Here is a 16,808-nt window from a genome sequence, read left to right on the forward strand (position 1 = left end):
CACTCATTTTTGTGTTTTTGGTGTTTTGCACTATTGACAATGACTCATCTGGAGAGTCTGGTGGAGCTGGGCCTGTCCTCCACATTCAGCACTATCCTCAATGCCAATGCTCTATGGAAATATTCCAGGTCATTATAAACACACTCTCTGTACCCATGGAGTTAAACCTAGTCATAACATATACTACTGCTCAAAAATTTGGGGTTGGTAAGATTTTCTTAAATGTTTTCTCACCTAATCTCTTATGCTAAACAAGGCTGTATTTCTATGATGGAAAAATACAGAAAAAACAGTAATATTGTGAAATATTGTTTATTTAATTGTTTAATTTATTCTATGTGGTGGCAAAATTTAGTTTCCTTTCTTCAGCCATTGCTCCAGTCTGCAGTGTCACATGGTCCATGATACATATTTGTGTAGTTGTTTTGAGTGAATAGAAAGTTAAAAAAAAAAAAAAAAAAAAGAAAACAGCATTTATTTGAAATGGGCAAATCGTTTTTTAACATTATAAATGTCTTCATTGTCACATCTGATCAAAGTATGTGCATCCTTGCAGAGATAAAAGGTAATGATTTCTTGAAAAAATGAAAATCTTACAGATCCTAAACTTATGAGCGGAAGTGTATTTCCATAGTGCTTCTAACTATGTGGTGATATTTTGGACATATTTCCTTTTTTTTATAGGTGGCTCTGGGAAAAGTCTTTAACTTTGCCACTACAAACATTTTTGAGACTCACGTGGCTTCTGGACCCACCCAGGATGGTGGCGAACATGTGCCGAGCTGCAACCAAGGTCAGTGTCCTGAGCTCTCAACTCACTGACTCCCCACAGCTAATAGTGTCTCTCAAAAAAACATTCGGCTGACCAGTTTAAATGATTATTCCTCTTTCAGTGTTGTCACCCAGCAGAGTCTCTGAAACTCTTTTTGCCCCCAATGCTGTAATGCCATATTACAAAATCTCAGCCTGTAAGTTCCATCCTACTGCATGTAATGTGTCAATGGTAGTGTATATGTATATTGCTACATGTGTTCGTGAGTTTCCTGTTAACATACCATGTGTTCTCAGATGAAGAGGTATTGAAATGAAGAGGAGCTGGATAAAGAGCTGATGTGGAACCTCCAGCTGTTGTCTGGAGTCAGCACTGGATTCGGACAATGTGTGTAGATATCTAGCTAGCTTGCTCTAGAAATGTAGAAATTTTAATCAGATTCTGGAAATCACTATCTTTGGAAGTGCCAAAATCGTAAATCTAGCCATCTAGAGGTGAAAAATATATATCTAGAAATATAGAACTTTTTGAAATGTATATTCAGAAATCAAACCCCTGTGAAATATAGGAAAATCTAAATGTAGAAACGTTGGAATTTCAACTTTACACGCCAGATAAGTTTTTGGGGTTCATTGAGAATTTGTAAGCTTTTATAAAGAGTTCTATGCCATCAAGCCTACATTATGATTAAAGATACAAACAGTAAAGGTAATTATTTTTGATTTAATTAAATTTGATTGCAAAGCTGAATTTGTCAGAAACTCAGTCTTGATGTCACATGATTTTGCAAATCATTCTAATATGCTGATTTTGGCTCAGGAACCATTTAATTTGTATATCAGTGTTAAAAACAGTTTGTTCTTGATATCATGCTCGATATTTTGGGAAACCAAAAAATAAAAAAAATGTTTTAAGAATTGCTTTAAAAAAATCTTGTTGGCCCCAGACTTTGAGTGGTGGTATATATCTGTAATTGAATCAAAACCTAAAATCTAAAACTTGACTTTAGAATCTATAACTACAAATCTATTTCCAACTGGAATCCTGTTACTATAAACATATCTAGATATTTATAAAATAACAGTCCTTGTGGTCTCTGGCTGTAGGTGACCCGTGTGGATGGTGACTAGCCAGCTACTTCTGGCTAGATCCTAGCTGGTGCAATTCTCCAGTTAACTCTGCACCTGAAATGTAAGCAGGGCTACAATCTTGCCTGTAAGCTGCTCTATCGCATCCCATGCCTCCATGTCCCTCATCTATCCCAGAGAGTATTGCAGCATGCCCGAGGGGTCCAGCAGCACACTGACACATACCTTCCAATTAAGGTACAGCCTCAAGTGGAAAGTGAGGCAGCCTGATTTGCCACTCCCCCTCTCATAGTGGACAGCTCTGTTTTAGAATAAATCTGAAATATGATGCCATGATCCTGAAGCATCCACAGAGTATCCAAGAGTCCATTTGAAAACAGTTTTTGACATACTGTAAAGTACAGAGCTGTCTGATGTGAAAAGCATAACTTTGACCAGTTAGTTTTGTACTTAAGTCAGTTTGATGAGAAATGCCTGTGTTCAGCTGGATACGACTTTGGTATCTTGGTAAATCTAAATCAGAGATATCGTTGAGATCTCTTCTGAAACTCTAGAGAAGATGTGTGAAATTACTGAGGTCTTTTTTTTTTCTGGAGAAAAAAGTTTTTAGAACCATATTTAAGCCAAAAAAACTCCACTCCCCCAAATTTTAAAAATGCATTTCTATGGGTTAATTATTTCTATTACAAACTGACAAATGTTGTATTTTAGGGTATAGTAATAAAAAGTCTGAAAATATAAAAATCAAATTTCAAGATGTTTAAATTCTCAACAGCAGTGTGAATGGAAAGTTCCCACTAGGATTTGTGTTTGCTCCTGTGACTGGGCTTTACTTTTATCCCATCAAATGTCTCTAAAGAGGAAGAGAAGAGATGATTGAGTAAATGAATGGATTAGTGGAGCTCCTTCACCTTCTCTAGCATTGGTTAACCTTAGCATATTTTCTAGACAAACAAACGCCACTCTTCCTCTCTGACTGATGTATTATTACTGCTTCATTTGAACTTGACTCCAATGCATTCTCGTAGAAAAAACAAAACTACTCCCCTTTTTTTTCTAAATTTATGAAAACAAATTCATCAAACTTCTTTATAATTTTTTTTTTCTTAAGGTCTTAAAGAAAAGTGATCAAGAAAAGATAGATGATTTTAGACATTACACCAGTTATCATCAGTACTTAATTGCACAAAGCATAGGTCAATATTGTTTTTTTTTTTTATGTTATTTTTTTGTAAAAAAAATAAAAATAAAAAAAAACCTATTTGGGGTGATGTTCCACTAGTGTCTCTGTCTCCTCTCTGGTTTAGGATTGGCCTGGAGCTGTTGAACCTGGGCATCCAGGGGCCCGCGGCCCAGCACAGAAGAGAGAGAGTTTGTTTTACTTGCTGGATCTGTTAAAAACCTGAATTTCCAGCGCCTGCAGAAACCAACACGGGAGAACAGACATCACAGGTCAGCCACAGGATCTGTAAATGTTATCTGTTTGAACCCCATTTGCCATCACAGTCCCATCAGTCGTCCCCTTAAATGACATCAAACAAGAAATGTGAGTTGGGGTATATTTGTAGCAATAGCCTAAAATTCTTTTTATGGGTAAAATTATTGATATCTTTTAATGCAAAAAATCATTAGGACATTAAGTAAAGATTGTGTTCCATGAAGATATTTTGTCAATTTCTTACTGTAAATATATCAAAATTTAAATTTTTTTTGATTATAATATGCATTACTATAATTTCATTTGGACAACTTTAAAGGCGATTTTCTCAATATTTTGTTTTTTTTTTGTTTTCATCAGATTTAGTTTTTCAAATGTTTATCTCCCCCAAATATTTCATATCATAACAAACCATACATCAATTAAAAATATGATATCTAAATCAAATAAATCAATTGAAAAAACTTTTTACCCCTGATGACTGGTTTTGTGGTCCAGGGTCACAAATGTTTTTTTTTTTTTGTTTTTTTTACTGAAAGGACTGAATGTGTTAAGTTTTTTAAAAAAAAAGATCAATTGATTTATTTAACTTTGATATTTTTCATTTTTTTTATTTTAAGTCTCAGTTTCATATGAGCAAAAATCCAAATGTTTTTAATATCTCAGGCCCCTTTGGTACACATTCATGTATCACTGATTTAGAGATAAATCAGACACTATGATTTAAGATTGATTTAAGCTCTTTAGAGATTTTTTTTTTGTTTCTTTCATGGATGGAAAAATTTTTAATGAATACATTAATACAAAAAAAGACTTTCCCAGAAAACAGATGAGAGAAAGATTAATTTGCTAATGAGTTTTGTGTCTCTTTAGGGATGATGTTCTACAGAGTCTGTCCATTGTTCACAACTGCCTTCTGGGAGCAAGCAGCTTTCTGCCTCCACTGAATGGAGAACCTGTGCCGGAGAAGTGAGTGTGGGACACACACACGACAATATAGTGCATTTACAAAAACAGATTATAGCGCACTTTTTTTTAAAAACATATTAATTTAGTAATATTGTAACTCCTAAATGCCTCTCTCACTTCAGGATAAACAGTATGATTCAGCTATGCGAGAAAACGTGTACACCGGAGTAGACTATGGTGAGTGAGCATTTCCTTTCTTGTGTTTAAAACCAGTGCTGGAGCTATGCTGATTAATTAAATAGCTGCTTGCTTATTATTGATTATGTGGCAGACCTGTCTGGAGAGAACTACAGAGAGGAAATCTGTAAGGTGATTAGACCTCTACTACGTAGTTACTCTAGTCCTGTTCTAGATTTAAACTTGAAATTTTAATACAACAGGATTTTTTACATCTGTAGATCTGTCTCTTAACTCTACATGATGTTTATCCACAGACCACACTCTAGAGCACTCAGAGGATGACACCAAACTTCTTCTCACTATAGCAGAACTGCAACACTGGCTGGATTTTGTCTGTCATTTATGTGCACGGATATTTAAAGTATTGTATTGATGATAAGCAGTGGTATGACAGACTTAATGGTGTTTTTCTTATAATCAATGACCCAGTTCCACTTTAAAGGCTCCGCTACAAACATGAGTTTGACTCACGTTGGAAAAAGTTTCAGTCTCAATAAGAAGTCCATGGAGAACAAGGTTAGACACGCATTTAATATCTGTTACCAATCTCTTTATTTGACATGTAGTTGACTGACACTCTCTCTTCTCTCCAGCTTCATGGCAGTAAACAGCACATTAGAGCTCTACTCATAGACAGAGTCATGTTGCAACATGAGGTAACCCTACAAGAATAATAATACACAATGGACATTTTATAGAGCTTTTGGGGGTGAATCTCACAAAACCGTCAGACATATATATTTTTAATTTTATTGATTTATTTATTACTGCATTCTAATAATATATCTTATAATAAATTGCATAAAGACAATGAAGACTGTGTGAAATGTGTCATAAAAAGCTATTGAAAAATGCTTCTAAAATTTATGTAGGGTAAAATTGACCTGGAAACAGGCTCGTAGATGGGTTGGGGATCATAATCATAAAAACAAGAATGCATATTTTGTGGCTTTTCGCATGTTTTGTTATGATTTAAAGAAGGCCTGAGGTGTTTTGTGCCTGTGTGTTTCAGTTAAGAAATCTGACCATGGAGGGATGTTGCTACAGGAGCTGCCTATCAGGACTTGATAAATGATCTGCTTAGACTGTCCACCAGCAGGTACAGCCAGGTATGACAAGGCCATATATTACCTAACATACTTATGTATTCACACAAAAAAAGCAATGAAACATCATTAACAGTCCCTGTTTACATCAGGTGAGGAGTAAAGCCTGTAAACATGCTGTTCACAGCATTGGGAACCTACAGCTTATGCTGCAGAGACATCACCCCCTGCAGTGCTGGAGTATCTGGCTCCAGACCAGACTCACGCCACCCAGCAGCAATTCAAAGTAGGTCTTACACAGTTCGGAATAAAATACACTGAAAGAAACTAAGAATCTTTCTCTCCTGTTGATCATCTCTGACATATGAAAAGGGCTTTTGAAAATTGAGTAGGATCATATTTAGTTGTCTTTTTTACTTTTTCTCCAGGGTGCCTTGTACTGTCTGTTGGGGGAACCACTCTGGGATCTGCCTTGGCTAACCTGCAGTACTGGGACTGCATTGCTCACATACAAGCATTGTGCGCTCTGGTATGAACCCCCAATGTCTCTAGAGAAGTCTTCAACGCCCCGCTCTTGATGATCTGGCTGACAGAATCCACCGCCAGTACGAGACCATCGGAATTGACTTTTCTGTGAGTTCAGCAAATAGTAGCCTAAATGAGGGAGAAACTTAATCTAAACATCAGAAAAAAATTACACAGTTCATTTTTGGAAACCGGGAAAGTTTCTTCAAAATTTTTAAGGGTATTAATATAAAGTGAAAATTATTTTTGTTGACATCACACACCAGTGTCATTTTTTTTCTTTTTTCAAATGCCAGCAACAACAAAAAAGAAAGGTTTTTTTTATTGTGATATTTGTTTTTACACTGTTTTTTTTTGTTTCATATTCAGATCCCGGAGAGCTGTGGGGGGAGGTTGCCAAAAAAAAATAATGAAATCCAGAAACCCCAAACCCACCCATGTCCCCTTCCCGAACAGGAGGAACTGGGGGGAAGAAAGAGACAGGAACAAAAAAACAAAGACTCGGGGTGCAGAAAAGTAAATAAAAAAAAAAAAAAACTACATACAAATATTTTTCCCAAATTTATACCCCTTTTCGGGGTTTACTACACCCCAAAGTGAAAATATTGTCATTAATCACTTACCCCATGTCGCCCCAAACCCAAAAAAGCTTGGCAGCCCCCAGGGGACAGTCACAAGCCCCCGGTTTTCATCCAAAAATATTTTTTAAAAATTTTTCCCTCAAGTTTAACCCTTAAGCTTTTCCCGGTTTGGAACAACAGGGGGGGTAAGTAATTAATAAAAAAAATTTTCTTTTTGGGGGGTGGAGTACCCCTTTTAAGCAGTGGATATACACCAAAATTTAGTTGTTGTTTTTTTATTTTTTCAATCCTAACGGGGGAAGTATGAGAAGCTAGTGGTGGATCTTTCAACACCCTTTTATTAAGGAAATTTGAAAGGCCTACCATTGTGTCGGGGTTAGACTGCACAGCAAATGTCTGAGTGGTAAAGTAATGGAAATTCATTGGTCATGTGCTTGTTTATTTGGCAGGCCCTGGAAGTTTGGGGCAGATAGCTATCTTTTTCCCTCTTTTGATGCTGAGAGATGACCACCCTTGCCTTCCTCTCTGCAGCCCCTTCTTTTTCGTTGAAAGCCTGAACCACCCTCGTTTCTTAGTCCGAATGGGGTGTTTGTGGGGCATTCTGTCACAATTATACCTATAAACGTTTTTTAAGGAGAGCTACAAAAAAAGACACTCCCATTCTTTCGCTATTGTTTTTAAAGGGGTGCAATATCAGCAGTGAGTGGCATTTTTGAAGCAGCTAAAGGGAGCCCCACAAGAAAGTGGCAGTGAACCCCTATGATATATTTTGAGCCAAACCCCGCTGCAGTCATGTGAGAACACTAACTGTACAGTAATAAGTGTCTATATGGTCTCAGTAAGTGGAACATATCAAAGAATATCTGAGATTTGTTATATTTCTTCCTGTTCTTCGGGTAGGTGGTGGAAAGTTCAAGCTCTTTTTTGGGGGAGACGGGCCCTCATAACCAGTGGCTGCAGATGACAGCAACAGGTTGCCACGCCCCAGCAGGACTGGAATGAATGGGGCCCATTGAGAAAACCCACGGGGGTTTTTCCAGGGCCACGGTAACACGCTTATAGTTTAAAAAAAAACATTTGTGAAACTATTTTAAATGTTTTCTGAAGCCATAAATACCCTTTTGTTTGAGGAATGCAAAAAAATGATACAAGGAAAAGAAAGACCCTTTCAGTGTTACAAAAGGTATCTTGAACTTTATATGCATCAAAGAAACTGGATCTAAATGTATATTTATCACAAAAATGTTAAGCAGCACAACTGTTCTCAACATTGATATTAACAAGAGATATATGTGTTAGGATTGCATAGTGAAGACTAGAGAAACGGTTGCTGAAAATCAAACTTTTCAACAACAGTATATATTTAGCATTTGATTGACGCATCAATACAAAATTTTTTTAGAAGTTGATGCTCTTATGCCCCTTCTTGGAGGAACAGCCCAAACAGGCAAAAACAAGAGAAAGAGATGAATGAGGTACGCAATATTCAAATCAAAGAAATCTAAACCCAATACACTTTGTACCACTACAGTTAAGTTTTTGATTTCAGTCTGGTTTTGGCCTGTTTGATTAGGTGTTGTTCATGATGTTTTCTGTCGTGTAGAGTCCAAACAGACATTTACGATCATTTCTCAGACCAGCAGTCATAGCATCAGTTCATCATTATTGTCTCTGGAGGACCGCCAGCCAACACACTTACAGGGGAAAAAGTTAAATTCAGCCACGACGATTTTGCCTCTTTAAGGTGAGAGTTGAGATGTGCTTCGGCTATAGTTCTGTTTTTCAAACTCCTTAAAAATGTTGGGACTATAGATTGTACAAGTTTATGAGCCAGTTTGCTTACCAGTTTCCCATGTCTGACACCCAGTCAATTAACCACAAAGCAACAAAAATGAACTGCAGCATAAAACATTATCTGTTGGCTTTGTCAAAGGGTCTTTTTCGGAACTTTGATGATGCCTTCCTGCCTCTGCTGAAGCACTCATATGGAATGTCTGGTGGTGCAGGGATTCCCATGAGAAGCACCCGAAGCGGCTGCTTCATCTTTTGGCGGAGATATCTCTGGGGGTGGCACTCATAGGGGCTCCCAAACACTGGAGCTACAGCAGGGTATTAGCACACATGTCATAAAATAATAGAGCAGTACAACAAAGTTAAGAGGATTTGAGTCCTATGCACCCCACCCCTGTGTGTGTGTTAGCAAACCAAATTTGGTGCTAGAATGATGTTCTGCTTCTGTATGTGTTTGGTAAGCAGGGTGAAAACCTGTGGGCTCTTGCTTTGTCCACTGCTCCGTAAAGCTTCCTTCCAATATCACCATTGAGGAAATATGCAGAATAGGGCGCACCGTCTCGCCACTGCCTGCGCGTAAGGACACCTTGTCACTCTTGTTAGAGCAAAAAACTCATCTTTTTAGTAAGATTGTAGATCTTACTGCCTCATATGGAGTTTTTGCACAAACTATTTTTCAAGAGAAAAACATTTTAGATTAAATTTAAATCGATTCTTCTTATAATGACCTTAAAATCTAAGGGAAAATTCTGTTAATATACATTAATCAAAAGATTGGGGTTAGTGAAGTGTCAGTACATCACATGAATATATATATTTTACCATATGTAAATTAAAATACACTGTTTGCTATTGAAATAAAAATCATATTTACCAGTATAATGTTTTTGCTGTAGTTTTGATTAGACCCCCTATGGATGAACACGCCATAACGCGCGACTCGCCACGCCCTCGCCCGTCATCAGAGGGTGATTTTGGCTGGAGAAAGAAGTTAGAAGTTTTGTCATGCCCTGACTTGTGCTTTTTTTCAGTTTCTTATAAAATTATCTAAATGGCTAAAGTCTAATTCATGGTAATCAGCACAAACTGGGCATCATAATATTGTGAAGCAAGCATGATGAATGATTGTGTTTTTGAAGGAAAAAAAAATTAGCGTGGTAAGTGAAAAAAACTCGTGAGAAAGTATGGTAAAATCACTGATAAGGCAAGTAAAACACCAACAGAAAAATCTTAAGTTCTTTTCGGGGTTATCAGGAGAAAATACCCCAAAACGGTATACGCGTTAATCGACTTCGAGCGGGCCTTGGTGAGCTACTAAGAGATAGTCTTTCAAAAGCATTTAAATTGCCATTCTATTCTGGCCCTGCTTAGAAACCCATAGCCTGACCATTTAATCCCAGCACATTTTTTTAAGTGGCGTGTTACAACCCCAATTGTTTTATTGGTTGTTTGAGATGCTGATGGAATTCGTCACAGGAGAGTTGAGGCTCATCAGGGATGCCTGGTATGCATATCACCAGCCACACACACCTCCTTTTTAAAAGCTGAATGTACTGGATTGGATTAAAAAGGGGGAAATAAGTTGAATGGGAAGACTTATATTTCATCTCTAAGTTTGGATTAAATTGATGCATTGCCATCTCTTTTTTTCAGTCCTCCCCTGCCTGTATGTGCTGCAGGAGGTCTTGCTCAGCAGGATGGAGAGTCTGCAGCTGCTTCACAGGTTACTACAGTACCTAGAACCCAAACTCACTCAGGTCTACACAAGAATGTACTAACGATCGGGCAGGTGTGTACTTGAATGCAAAAATGCCAACATTATATGTATTTTTCTTTCAAAGTCATTGTTTGCTTTGTCTCAGCAACCGCAATTCATCTTTCTCTCTCTCTTCTGTCCTGCCTCAGTGTACTCAACACCCCCACATTCATGGATCGACGTGAAACCTGCCACACACCTCAGCCCACCACACCCCCAAGATCGCAGAGTTCAGATGTAGCAGCTTTTCAGGCTCAAGCCTTTAACGGAGGGCCAGGAGGAGATCCAGAAACCTAATGCAGGAGGAGAGAACACAGAGGGAGATCAAGACGAGAGACACAAGCCATCAAATTACTCAAAACCGGTGTGTACTTTGTGTGGATGTGATTGTTTGAGTGTGCAGAAGTGGTATTTTACAAATATTTCGGTATTTGTGATAGTAAGAAGTGGTTGATGACCCAAAGCTTGGACGCCTCCTTCTCTTCTGTCCCAGAACAGCTTCTCACTTCCTCCCTCTACTCTTTAAAGTGAGTCCCACTTTTGTCTGTTATTTAGTTAACTGTCACAAGTCTTGTATTGTTACTGCCTGTCTTCTCTTTTCTAGATTGCTCCGTGGAGGAATGCCGGACAGCTACGATAGATGAAGAGAGTGCTAAGAATGTCGTCCCATTTACCAGGGACTGCTGTATCAGAGCAGATCCCACAAGTCCTCAGTGCACTTGAGCAGCGTGACTTTCCAATGCATAATGCACACCAGACATTAATATGGTTTTGAATGCGAGGGTTAAATGTTAATCTGACCACAGATGGTGCTGTTTGTTACAGATTTCAAGCAGCAGCTCATGGCGGCGCCCGGTGCCCCTGTTCTGTACTACCTGAAGAGCATGGTTTTCATACAATCCTCACGGCCCGCTCTGTCCCTTCCTTTTTTCCACCTTCCTCCGCGGAAAAGCGGAGAAGCACCTGGCTAGCTACAGGACCGATCAGACATGCGGAGCCCCCCGAGCCGAATCAGTGACACCCGCACGCCTATACGGAGGCCAATGACACAACATGATGGTGTGGCGAATAAGCATTGAACACTAGCCCTTATCAAACACACCCCGGAACTAGTGAGCTATAAAGGTTTGTTTTACCATTTTCTCCCGACTAAGGGTGTCTCGCGCTCTTTAATTTCTAATGGTCACAAATCATCACCTGCCATGCCTAATACTTGAGAGTACAGACTTGCAGTTTTATCCAAACCAGAATGTGTAAAAAATAAATGGATGAAACTTTATGAACAGCATTTTGATCTATGACCAAGTAATCGCAGAGTATTGGAATTAAAATGAACCACTTTAAGTAAGAGGATTCTAAGAATTTCATGCTTGATAGCATCAGTGAGAAAGAGTGGACCTTTGTTGGCAGTTGGGAATACACTTTCCAAAGTTTTTTACCTTTCATATGAAGCAGTGCATGTTAACCATATTAACATGCACCACAAAAAATATAGAGGATAAAATAAATTGCGCACGATGTGGCCACATGATGTCATTATTTTTAAAAAAATGGTTTATGGAATGTTAAGTGCTTGATTTTAGAAGTTATAAATGTGTAATTACATTATGGGAATTTTGACCCTATTTTTACGCCTAACTTACATTTACTCTAACATACTATTATTTATAATTCATACATCAATTCATGTTGGTTGTGGACCTTTTAAACTGTGCTACTCTACCTTTTAAAATTCAAAAGTGAAGCATAAATATTTATAATGTTACAAAAGATTTCTATTTCAAATAAATGCTGTTTTTTGAACTTTATATATTTATCAGACAATCATAAAAATTGATTGAACAAAATTATTAAGCAGTACAACTTTTTTTATTTTTTTTATTTATTGATTTTTAACAAGAACCAAATCAGCATACTCGAATGATTTCTGAAAGATGTGACACTGGGCGGGGAATAATGGAAATTAAATTTTTGCCATCACTTTAAAATTTCCCTTTTAAAAAATTTTAAAAGTTTTTTTTTAAGTTAATTTTTTTTTAATATAAAAAAAATATATATTAAAAAATTTGGGCCCCTTTTTATAAAAAAAAATTTTTGGAAGGGCCATATTACTTTAAATTTTTAAATCTCATAATTTGTGCGGGTTTAAAAAAAATTTAAATTTTTTTAAAAACCAAATTTAAAAAAGGGCCCCCCCGTTTTGGCGTCTCTTTCCCCTTTCTGTCTTTTCAATGAGGGGTAGCCTCTCTTTTTTTTTTCTCTCTCTCTCCTCTCTCCTCTCTTTTCCCCTCGACCCCTCTTCTTTTCCATAAACTTTTCTAGCTTTCTTTTTCCCCGGGGAAAGTGTTAAATTTTCGAAGGGGAAGGATGGAAAAAACGAGAGAAAAAAGGCAAAAGGGGGGGAAAAAGAATCGGGTTATGGTGGAAGAAAAACTACAACCTTTAAATTCAGCCTATTAAAAAAAAAGGGCACTCTGGTTTCCCAAGATGCCATACGATACGACCCTCTGTGAGTGCTACAACCATCGGTTGATTAGCCAATCAGCCAAGTGACAGTTGCAAGGTTAAAGTCAGAGCGACAGCCAAGATCACAAACGAGGTTGAAGCTTCAAAACAATAGCATCGTTTCTTGTCAGCACAAGCGGGTCGGCACTCTCATGGCCATGCACAGAGAATTGCTATGCTGAGTCCGCTTTTAGGCTTCTGTTCATTTTTAATATCTCTGGATTTTTGCATATACAAAAGGGCTTATTTGAGACCGGGTGTACAGTTAGCCACAGTAGTGCACAAACCAATAACCAAAATTAGCAAAAACCCAACGAAAAACCAAGCGAACAACAAAATTAGCACAAACAATGGAAACAAGCCACAATACAGCAAAAAATAGCACAACCACTTTTGAAACAGTCCTATGTGTTGTGGGGATTTTTTTGTTTATGCACTGCTGGGTCGCCATAGGGTTTCGATGATAGGTTTTTTACATAGTTGTGTAACATTTCCGGGGTAATAAGCTCAAAATTTTGCTATTCGCCCATTTCAACCCTTGACGGGAAGTCCTGCTCTGGAACATGGTTTTTTGTTGGGTTTGAGTAGTTGCCCCCGCTCATGCTAGGTTACATAAAACTCCAACATTAGTTCTTTTTTTTAAAGGGAAAAACTTATGGCACCAAAAGACCTGTTTTGGCCCCTGCTCTGCACTTCCCACGCTTTAGATAATGAAAAGAAAACCTGTCTAAACCAGATTTTAAGCTTGAACGTCGAACTTTGGTAATGCTCTTTTTTTTTCCCTTCTCTCTCTGTCTGTCTCTCTTCTTTTTTTAGGTAGGGAGATGGCCGCCACCACTATAAGTGGATTCCTCCCAGTGAAATTTTTTCCCAGCTTGCCAAAACCCATGCAGGCCCATTTTGCTTCCCTTCGCGCCTCTCAGCTGAGGTGAACCTGTTTTGTCGCTTAGCTGTCCTTCTGCTGATCGGTAAGGATCCACCGCGCACCCACACACCCTACCCATAGTAAGCCCACGGGCGCCCCACCTCCCCCCACTGGCTGCACAGAGTCGATGTGGCCGAGACCCCTTTTCTCCGCTTTTCCCCCTCTTTTTCTTTGTCCCGTTTTTTGTCCCCGCGATCACAGCCCCCTATTCATTGTCCATATGTGAGCAGATGTGTGATTTTGCACCCACTGAGCACGCCTATCTTGCCTGTCCCTTCCATCCACGCTCTTACCTGCGAAAGACTTTTGCCTGTGGTATGACTCCCCCTACCTGCTCTCCTTCTACCACACTTCGCTTATGTCCTGCTACAGGCACCCATGCCATCGTCCGTGTTAAGGTCTTGTATACCGCGCTTCTCGCACACATCATGACCTTCAAGCCGTTATGTCGGTGTATGCTACACGCAGAACCAGTACTACACGTTTCCCATGAGTGTTCACATAGATAGATCCCTGCGTCTGTGGTCTTTGTGCCTTGCTTGCATAGATCATTCTAGTGCCGTTAGTAGATGCTGCTGTTCTGTGGTTTTTCTGCGTTGGAGTTGAGCGGGGTGTGTGTGCATGCGCTCCATTGTGTTTTGTATCGAATGTAGCTCCCCTGTGTCTGACTCGCACCTTCTCGCCCCCCCCGCGTTCTGGCTTGGCTTTTTTCCCCACACTTATACACCCCCTGGCCACCCCTGTGCCGTCCACACTTTCCCTACAGATCTACTACCTACCACGCATTTTGTGTGTCTATTAGTGGCTTTGCTGCCATGCCATCGCGGGTTTTCTACACCGTCCCTGCTGTGTCTTTGTGCCTGTGATTGCTCATCTTATATAGCCAGGTCCCGCACGCCACCCTTCACCGTCCACCTTAGTGCTGCCTGCATTTTCCCCTCCTCATCTTCTTCTGTTACGCCTTCACAACTAATCTGCTCATTTATTAGCCTTTTACAACCCTATGCGCGTGCCAGCGCCCTACAACCCTCTGCTTCAAGTATTTAGGTCGTAGATTCCTGCCCGTACCATACTTCTCCACCCCCCCCCCCCCCATCTGACCTATTTAATACTGTCTTTGTTTCCTCTTCCCCTCGTCTTCGCAGTGCTAAGAGCTCCCCCCCCCCCAAGTATGAGTGGGTGTTCTTTTCTCTTTTGTATTCTTCCCCCGTCGTCTGACACCTTACCTCATTCTCCGTTCTGACATGTGCAATTACATCTGATATCCATACAATGTGTCATCTCACGCTGTGTGCACACACGACCTAATTTACCACACTGTGCTTGGGTCGATATCCCAGCGCCCCGCCCTTCACCCCCCCCTTGTACCATCTGTCTTTTTCCGATCCCGTATGTGCCTTGCATCCGACACCCATCACTCCACCGTACCTATGTCTCGCCCTGTTCCCGTCAGCACTCTAATGTATCTTCGACACCCTTCTCCTTTCGAACCACCGACTACAACCCCTCCTCTCCTTACCTTACGTGTAAACGCCTGGTCAGATACCAGTTCCTTTGTGTTGACTAGGAACGCATGTAAGTCATCCGTGAGTGTACATATGGACGTGAACTGCCTCCTATAGATGATGTTTTGGAAGCTAGTCGCAGAGATGGTAACAGCATTGAAAAACAGGATGTTGGATGAGGACGTGGGTCACGCATGACGGGACATTCCACAACCAAGCATCGCTTCAGACAACCATCAATTCAAAATTCAGACACCAGTTATGCTTCAAGATTTCAGAATTGACCAGAAAAACGGTGGCACAGTAGTTAGCGCCAAACATACTAGGATCCACAAATAGCTGGTGATTGTTACAGTGAACGTCAAATGGTGATTGGTTTGATCATTAAAATACTGTATATTGTTCATTTTGCTAAGTTGCTCATTTACGAAATGGCTTAAGGGTAGTATATTCTTATATATTCTGTTTGTAATGATTTGTATGTTTTTTGTTTTTTTTCAGCAACAGGTTGCCACAACTTTACCTCAGTAAACAATCAATGTAAAAGTTGTTGCTTTAATAAAAATGTGCATTCCATAAGCCGCAATACTTCTGTTAATCAACATGGCTTTGGTCCTGATTTTTTAGAAAATCTCTTCAGAGCGTAAGGAATAAAGAAATGAAATCAAGAATGAGTGAAGGACTCTGAGAGGATTTTGGAGGGGAAGTGCACGACAACAATCAGTCCTCTAAATAAGATCTTACACCAAGACTGTTCATCATCAATAAATGTGTAGGCCATGCTGCTTTTGTGTTTTTTTTGTTTTGTTTCGGTTTTCTAGTATAGTTTGTCTTTTTTTTGATTTTGTTTTTTTCTAGGTGTCGGACCCCAATCAATAAAGACTCACGAGATCTGGCAGAGTGAGACGAGCCAATGATTTAAACACATCAGCGCTAGACAGTTTCATCAGAACTACAAATGAAATTCTTAAACACAACCCCTTGAGATATGAAGAATAGGACTATGGTAAGACTCGTTGTAACAAAAGGCAATTGCGGGAATAGGGGAAGGAGGGAAAACAGTCCACTGTGCACCAGAAGTTTGTCTATGACTGGGGCAAGTGGAAAAAGCCATCAGGATCTAGAGCTTGTTTTTTCTGCTCCCCATTGCCGAGAGAGCGAACTTGCGTGAGGGAGGAAACCCAAGTTCTTTTTGACCTGCTTTGTGCCTTTTATACCCAGAATGGTGGCATCAAAAACGAGGCTAGAGGCCTGATCTCTGACCTGGATCTGGGTGTGTGTCGGGTGTCTCGATGTTCTGTTTCAATCTTAGAATGGTCTGTGATGAGTATAAAAAGAAGAACTGAGGCGCGTTTCAAGACCGCAGCATTTTGTCAGATGTTGTTGGCTAAAGAAGCGTGGTGAGTGTGGGGATGTCGCGGCGGCGGTGAGCAAACCTTCTAAGAGGAGAAAACTGCTTCCATCGCACACCTGTGTGGATCACCAGGCGCGTGCCCGTGTTTGCGATCGGGGGGCTGAACAGCTTCACATCATGAGATCTTCAGGACAGGGAATTGTTGCACGCAGATCAGAGATTCACAGCAGAAACAAAAGGAAGACAAGATACTGTCACCGAGACGGCAGTTTGGAGGATCCGCGATCTAACCCAAATAAGTCAACCTTTGTCACCTGAAGCGTCTCATAAGAGCCTGTGGAGATTTGTGCCACCATACCTCTCGGTTTGTTGG

At 39.7% G+C, this 16,808-nt stretch overlaps 2 pseudogenes; both read left to right on the forward strand.

Annotated features, from left to right (window-relative positions):
* Positions 1-39: 39 nt before the first annotated feature.
* LOC122141452 lies at positions 40-10,443 on the forward strand (annotated as a pseudogene).
* Positions 10,444-10,804: 361 nt separating this feature from the next.
* Positions 10,805-16,808, forward strand: part of LOC122141453 — a 29,190-nt pseudogene continuing 23,186 nt past the window's right edge.

Source organism: Cyprinus carpio, chromosome B22 (assembly GCF_018340385.1).
Source record: "Cyprinus carpio isolate SPL01 chromosome B22, ASM1834038v1, whole genome shotgun sequence".
Classification (NCBI taxonomy): domain Eukaryota; kingdom Metazoa; phylum Chordata; class Actinopteri; order Cypriniformes; family Cyprinidae; genus Cyprinus; species Cyprinus carpio.